The sequence below is a fragment of the Macaca nemestrina genome, chromosome 16, assembly GCF_043159975.1.
Source record: "Macaca nemestrina isolate mMacNem1 chromosome 16, mMacNem.hap1, whole genome shotgun sequence".
Lineage (NCBI taxonomy): Eukaryota > Metazoa > Chordata > Mammalia > Primates > Cercopithecidae > Macaca > Macaca nemestrina.
This window is the reverse complement of record NC_092140.1, coordinates 67,503,812-67,512,034: the sequence shown is the minus strand read 5'-3', so window position 1 is coordinate 67,512,034 and position 8,223 is coordinate 67,503,812. Positions and strand designations below refer to the sequence as shown.

The window sequence follows — 8,223 nt, the reverse complement described above, 5'->3', positions numbered from 1 at the left end:
CTGTAATAATGACCCAGTGAGAGCCAACACCTAAAATCAGTAATGAATTTATATGCAGAGTATATTAAAACTTCCATAATCAACAATAAAAAGCCTGAAAACTCAATAGAAAAATGGGCCAATGACTCCAACAGGCTCTTCAAAGAAGGTAAAATGCAAATGGACAACAAACGTGAAAAAGTGCTCGAACTTATTTATAAGCAGCAAAATATTAAAAAAAAAAAAAAAGAGAAAATACTACATACTCACCAGATTTAGAGGGGAAAACTAACAATAACATTGGCTAAGAAGTGAACGATGGGTTCCTCTTTCATGCTGTTGGGATTGTAGATTAGAACAACCACTTTCAGAAACACTTTGGATTATCTAGAAAAGCTGGAAATTGACCCAGAAATTCAAATCCTAGGCTTATACCCTAGAAAACTAAGACATGTGCACCTGGATACCTACAAAAGATTGCTTATAACAACATTGTTCTATTTGGCTTTATACTAAAAATAAATAAAATTGCCATCAATAAGATGAACAAATAAACTGAGGTTTATTTATTAGATGGAATACCATACAATAATGAAAATGCACAATCTATAGCTACACCAACAATGGAAATAATTCCTACAAGCATAATTCATTTGATAAAAACTCAAGAACAGGTTGAACTAAATCACATTATTTAAGATTGCATACTAGGCAGTAAAACTGTAAAAAAAAAACAAGGAAGGAATTACCATATAAATCTGGATAATACTATTTCCAGGAAGGGGAGAAGGGGATTGTGATCAGGAGGGTGTTCAGTTGCTTCTGAAGTGAGGGGAATGTTATATTTCTTGATCTGATTTCATGGTGTTCACTTTATAATGCTTTGTGAAATTGTACAATTATATTTATGCACTTTTCTGTAAGTCTGTTATAATTCACATTAACAATTAAAAGAAAGAAAAGAGTTATTCTCTCACTGCAGAAGGCCATACAGAACAATAAAATCTTTCTTTTTTATGAAATTGTTTTTTGTTGGAGGTTACGAGGTTGTTATTAGCTATAATTTTTTGAACATGTGAGAAGGGAACTTAATGAGAAATGAAAATGAGGCATTTTTGCTTCACTGATGGGCATTCTAAATGATGAAATATACTTTAAGAAATGTATTCATATTTTCAATTAATGCTGTAAAGAGATATTTCAAACTAGGTTAACAATTGCCTTGAAGAATAACTTGTTTTAGTAAAGAAGAATAATGGTCAACTATGCTATCCATTTAAATAAAATAATGGACATTTTGTCTCTGTTTTCTTCCATTCAGTTTCATAATTTCCTAATTAGTGCCATTTGAATTGCTGAAAGCGTATCACCTTGGACCTCCCATCCCTCCACCCCACTTCTCATGTGCACTCTCTCTCAATATTCTTTTGTAGTTTGTTTGACTGTTTTATTGAAAAGCCATAAACAAGCAGTATCAGTTTGCTAGGGCCACCATAACAAAACACCACAGACTGGGTGGCTCAAACAACAGAAATTTATTTTCTCATTCTTTTAGAGGCTGGAAGTCCAAGAACAAAGTGTCAGCAGGTTAGACTTCTCCTGAGATCTCTCTTTTTGGCTTGCAGATGGGCCACCCTCTTGCTGTGTCCTCATATCACATTATTTCTGTGCATTCCTCCCTGGTGTCTCCTTCATTTCTTATGAAGATGTCAGTCACACTGGATTAGAGCCCCATCCTTATGAATTCACTTAAGCTTAATTACCTCTTTAAAAGCCCTATCTACAAATATAATCACATTATGGTTTAGGACTCTCGCATGCAATTTGATGGCACACAATTCAGTCCATAACACGAGCTCTTTCATTTTGACAATATTATACCTCACCACCCTTCAGAGTATCCAGTGTGGTACAATAAATGTCAAATTTGGCAACTCTACATTGTTGCTCAGAAAATGACAAATCATAAGACCTATCATCTAATCCTGTCTCCTTTTAATGGTAAAATACAGATAATACATTTAAATAAATTGAGTATATAAAATAGGACATGAAGCGTTTTAGAAGTTCCAATTGAAGATTGTAGATACATTTCAAAAGGACCTAGAGAGGAAACGGGCAATAAATTAGGAGCTGCAGCTCTTCCTAAAGTTATCATAAAGTCCTTTCCTTCTTCCTTTGAAAATACCTCCTGGTAAGTCAACCTGTTCTTCCTTTCTGATAGATACTTTAGATAGTGGATGTAGCCCTTAAAAAGAGAATCTCATTTTCATACAAAGGGAAGAGAACACACATTTAAAATACAAGAAGGACACTAGGTCCCCACTCACAGCCCACACCAGAGCCCACACTATCTTTATCTCATGCTTCCAGGCACTTCCCACTCACTTAAGCCTTCACAATGCCAAGTTATTGTCCAAAAAATAAATCTATTCATGTCATCCCCTGCTTAAATATTTGAATGTTTCATTGTTTCCAATAGACTCAAGTCTATATTTGATAGCTCAGGATATAAAGCCTTTTATAAGCATACTCCAGCTTACTTTGGCAAATGTATTTCTTGCTACTTCAATCCATGTGTACTCTGATCCAACAGCATAAAACTCCTCAGCAGTCTCCAGGTTCGTCCACTGCCTTGCCTGGAATTCTCTTTCACTGTCTCTGTGCCCAGGACACTTCTCAGCTTTAAGACACAGCTCAGAGGTTACCATATGAGGTGCCTCCTTACTGCCCAAGCAAGCTTAGTCTTGCTTCACACCACCACAGAACACTGTTCTTACCTCAACTATAGTGCTCATGATGTTATACTGTAATTGTTTATTTATAGCCAAGCCCTGCACTCTAGGCATAGGCAACTTGAACACTGTGTCTTGTATATATTTGCAGCCTCAGTTCTTGGCATATGGTAAGAAATAAAACCATGATAACTCCTACTAAATATGGTTTTAATGTAAAAATTAATGCATTATTTTATTCCATCAATAAATATGCATATAGATATCAAGTGTCCCCTACAAAAAATACTCACTGAGGCTGTGGACATACAGCTGTGATTGTCAGATGTATACATGAATCTTACATTCTAAAAGAGAAAGATATCAAACAACTTACTACATGATTAATTATTTCACTGATAACAAGTTCTATAGAGGAGGAAAAAAATGTGATGTTATTAAAATATATCATAGGTAGCGTGATTTCATTTAGGGAAGAAATGGCTAAGCAAGGTTTTCTTATGAGTTAACACTAATAAAAGAGAGAGAGAGAGAGAGACAGAGAGAAAGAGGTGAACCAGGCCATTATACCCAAAATGCAAGTAAGCGTAAATGATATAAATTATTATTACACAGTGTATTTTAGTGTATTTGTTTTTAATAACTTTCTCTTAATTATGGCAAATAATCATGATTTTATTTTACAGTTACTGCAATGATATTAGGTTTCTTTTTCTAGTATATTACTTTTAGTAAAAAGAATGATTGATTTCAAGTAATTTAGCGAATTAAAGGAAGATAATAGTATCAGTATCTAGAGACATGGCAAAAAATTATATGTAAATAACTAGTGCTAAATTCCACACAATGCAGAGGAAAAGGAAAAGTTTCAGATAAACGGAAAAAAAAATGAGTGAATGCCTTACAGAAAGAGCTTGGCATGCAGAGAAAATGAGAGAAGTTCAGCATGAATGAAGCTCTGAGGGAGAAACGGCACATGTTGGAAGATGAGGCAGGGGACATCAGTGGGGAGAATGAAAGCGATAGAGAAGAATATTTTGAGAAAGTCATATGAAGGAGGTGGATGAACAAACAAGAGAAGACTGAGGAGGAATTAATGGAGAACCAGCTTAGTGTTGCATCATTCCAGCCAAAGGACAAAGTGTTTCAAGAAGGGAATAATCAACTGTGTGCACCAGTGCTGACAAGATGAGAACCCAAAAGCAACAACTGTATTTGACGACATGTAGGTCATGCATGTACTGAGCCAGAGAAATGATCCCGCCTGAAGTCTCCGATGTATCTTTCTCTGGATTTTGGATGAATTAAAATAAAGAGGGTCTTAGGCAGAAGATAGGCCTTGATCTGTCTCCTGTGTTATGGCCCAATTTTTCAGGAAAAAAATGTATTTTTCAAATTCATTTCTCTGAACATGTATTGCATAAAAAGAAATAATTTCTTATTTCACCAATTATTCATGATTTTCTCTGATGACCAGTTACAATTCCTTTCCTAGATGTTTGATCCTGGGCAAGTTATTTATCTGTCTGAAATTCCAGTTTCCCTTTCTGCCACATGCAGAAAATTACATTACAGTGCACAGTTTTTATGTTTAAGGATAATGTACAACCAGCTCCTTGCATAAACCAGGCACTGCCAAGTAGCTCGGATTCTCATTCAGCTACAGTAGGACTTTCTCCTCTAACCATTGTGTTTCACTCCCCTTCTTCAAACCATAAGGAGAAAATGAGTCTAAGGTTTTATTCTTGAACATCACATGCTTACCCATGAGGTTACACAACCATTCTCATATAGGATCAGCGTTTGATGACAATGCAGTTTTCTGCATGTCATTGAGTTCCAAAAGTAATCAGTACTCAATAAAATACCTTTAAAAATATATAGACAAGTAGCTGACTTTCCCAAATAGGCAGATCCCTTAAAACAAACTCCATGAAACTCATGAAATTCTATTTCCTGAGATTAACATTCAAGAGATGTTAGGTATGCCATAAACATTGTTTAGGATATTACAGTTATTTTAACTTATTCTTTTTAAGAGTAAATCACATTTACAGAAGCACACTTATAAAGGGCTGGTGAAGACAATACCATGTGCAATAAATAGAATTGTTGCTTTTACTCTTGTCAGTGAACACTTATTAAACACCCACTAGGTACTGGAGCTCAAGGAAATGAATGTGAATTAACACATTTCTTCTGCAAAAAGACATTTTTCAGTGACTTGATTTTTTTCTAGTATTTAGGGTAGACAAAACTGACTACATCACATTAGAAGTCAATCTGTTATCAAATTTAAGTTTTTGCAACAGCAAACATTTTTAGATTACAGGAGCATGCACACATACACAGACACACACACATACACAGTAAAAGCATCTGAAATAGACTGTATTCTATTACTGTAAATGTACTCCCTGACTGAGACCTGGTATGCCAGCCTGAAGCAAATTATTATAGCCTAGCTATTAACTCCTAAAAATAGGGAGCTATAATGGAAACACTTGGAGACTAAAGAGTGGGCAAAACTACTATCCCCAGAAATGGTGCAGCAATGAGACACATTTGTATAGTTTGCCATGGCATGGTAGGGGTTAGGTGTCACTCATCCCTGCCTTGTAGCACCAACCTGTACTTTTGATTCTTTTTTGATTTTTTTTTTTTTTTGTCCTTTTACTGTATACTTAAAAGAATTTTTTTTTTAACAGTCTCTTTCTTAGTTTCTTTCTCTTCTCTCCTCTCTGGCAAAATTCTTAGGTCAGATTTGTCTTTTAAGACTGTACCCCTTGTCCCCATCCAAGAAAAGGGTGGGAGCATTTGTTGAAACAGAAGTCATGGGTAAAATTTGCTAAAGTGATCGGAAATGAAAATGCCAGAAGTGTGACCCTTGGCAATTTTGTAGGGCTCTTGTTGAGTGACTATATATGTGAGTGCACATTTTCTAATGCAGCCCACTAGATCCTGACCATTTTCTAGCATGTAAGACTATTTTCTTTGAGCTTATGCTAGGGCAATAATACATTGTCATCTACATTTATGTTGTGAGACAGCTATTTACTATCTTATAATTAGGTGGGCCAGAAAAATGTGTTTGTGTCTCTATTAGACATACCCAAGACTTGAAATAAATCATTTGTAGAGTGACATATTGTTAAGAGAAACTTACAAAAATTAAAATATCCTATTTAGCTTACAGATTTCAAACTATAGGCACAAATAGACAACTGCAAAGTTTGTCTGAAATCACAAAGAAAATAAAAATAATTGAATGATGCCACATGTACCTCAATCTTAAATTGAGGTATAATTTTCATACAATAAAATGCACACAGACCTATGTGACAATTTGATGCATTTTGAGCAGTGGATACACTCACTTGTGTAACCCACAAATCTATTATAATAAGGAACATTTCTATCATCCCAGAAACTCCTACCCACTCATTGTGTTCCCCTATCAACCCTCTTTCCACAAGAAGCAACCACTGTTCTGATTTCTCATACCATAGATCAGTTTTGTCTTCTCTAAAATTACACTAAAACGTGGAAATAGACACTTTTGTGATTGACTTCTGTCATTCAGCATAATGGTTTTCAAAGTAATTCATGTGTTTACATGTACAGTACTTCTTTTATTTCACTGCTGAGTAATATTTCATTGCCTCTATTCAAATCGATTAGGCATTCACTCATCAACAAACATTTGAATTGTTTCTAATTTCAGGTTATTATAAATGAAACTTCTATGAATAAATGAACATTATTGAACAAGTATTTTTCAATGTATGTTTTTATTTTTGTTGGATAAATACCTAGGAGTAGAATTGCTGAATCATAGGGTAGGTAATTGTAACTTTAAAAGATCTGCCAAATGGAGCTCCAAATTAGATGTATCAGTTTTGCACCTCTTCCAACATATGAGGTTTCTGGTTGCTATAAATACATGTCAGTATCAACATATTATTTTTTTCAGCATTTTAAAATTTATCTAAGTATGTACTAATATCTCATTGTGGTTTCAATTCTCATAAGCCTAACGACTAGTGATGTTGAACATGTTTTTATGTGACATTTGTCTCCCTTTGTAAGTACCTGTTCAAGACTTCCATCCATTTATTAAAAATAGTGTTGTTTGGGTTTTTTTAAACTGATTTATGAAAGTTCTTTACATAATCTGGCATAAGTCCATAATCAGATATATATGCACAAATACTTTCTTCCATTTAGGTTTTTGATGAGCAGAAATTTTTAATATTTATGAGGAATAAATTATCAATTTTTCATTTCAGTTATTGCATTTTTCAGTTCTAGAATTTCCATTTCTTAAAGTTTTTATTTCTCTGTTGGAATTTTCCATCTATCTATTTATCATGTTCATCCTTTCCTTTAAATTCCTACACATAATTTAAATTGTTATTTTAAATTCTTGGCTAATTCCAACATCTTTTGTCTCTGTATCTGTCTATATTATATTTTATTTCCCCCTGGTTACGGATCACCCAATTTCTTGTTTCTATGCCACTCAGTAATATTTTATGTTATGCTAAACATTACAGGCACTATGTTGTTGAGAGTCAGAATTGTTTTTAAATCTTTATTTAAAGCGAACTGAGTGTTATTGTGGCAGGAAATTTATTTAATAGTGTATCAAGTTGATTGCTAAAAGAGGTCCATATTATTTCTTATTCTAAGTCTAAGGTAGCCCTATTCCCAATATGTAACTTTTAGGAACTAAACTGAATGTCTATTGTGTTTAGCAAAACTTGTCATGACCCCACCTCTTAAGAAATGTGCATCCTCTAAAATCTATATTTACTTTCACAGTTCCCTAGCCTCGTTGCCTCTTTCCTTGTACACTTACAGCTTAATATTTAGCAAAAAATTTAAAAACAATTTCTAGGAAGATTTCATTTTTGCATAATTCCTTTCTCTGTAGTCTTTGGCCTTAAAAATTCCAATCCACCCAACAACCCTGTACTACAATCTCCACCTCCTAAATTCAGCAAGACCATCAAGCTCTGTTTGGGATCCACCTTCCTGCTTTGCAAACTGGAAACTGCCTCCAGGCAGAGAAAGTCATGGTGATCACTGAGCTTACTATGTGTGTTTCCTTTCTAAGACCACAGCCCTGTGTTGCTTCTTGTCAAATGTCTAAACAGTTGTCTCATATATTGTGCCCAGTTTGATAGCTGTTTATGGTGAGTGGGCTATCCCAATGTCAGTTACTCTCCATGGCTGCAATAGTCTCCCAACATCTGTTATTCATGACAGGTAATACGCATCAGAAACACAAAACATGGGTGCTAGTCAGTAAAAGGCCAAGACACATAAAAGGACCTGAAAGGTTTTGTTTTTGCTTTTTTAATAAATACTCCATTTTAAAAACCTTGCTTCCCCGATTTCAGCAACCCAAAGCATAACAGATTCCTTCTGCATTATACCCTTCAGCTAAGTGGGGTTTCAAAGATAATATAAGCAACTCTTTAAAAAACCATTAGTACTTAAAAAG

At 34.5% G+C, this 8,223-nt stretch overlaps 1 long non-coding RNA gene across 2 annotated transcripts in view; it reads right to left on the bottom strand.

Annotated features, from left to right (window-relative positions):
• Window positions 1–514: 514 nt before the first annotated feature.
• Window positions 515–8,223, bottom strand: part of LOC105485584 (uncharacterized) — a 127,836-nt gene continuing 120,127 nt past the window's right edge. For both annotated transcript variants that reach the window (XR_011614757.1, XR_003018923.2), the window contains 2 exons: window positions 3,008–3,061; window positions 515–2,082 (listed from right to left, as the gene is read on the bottom strand). This is a non-coding gene — a long non-coding RNA (uncharacterized lncRNA). The remainder of the gene's footprint in view (window positions 2,083–3,007; window positions 3,062–8,223) is intronic.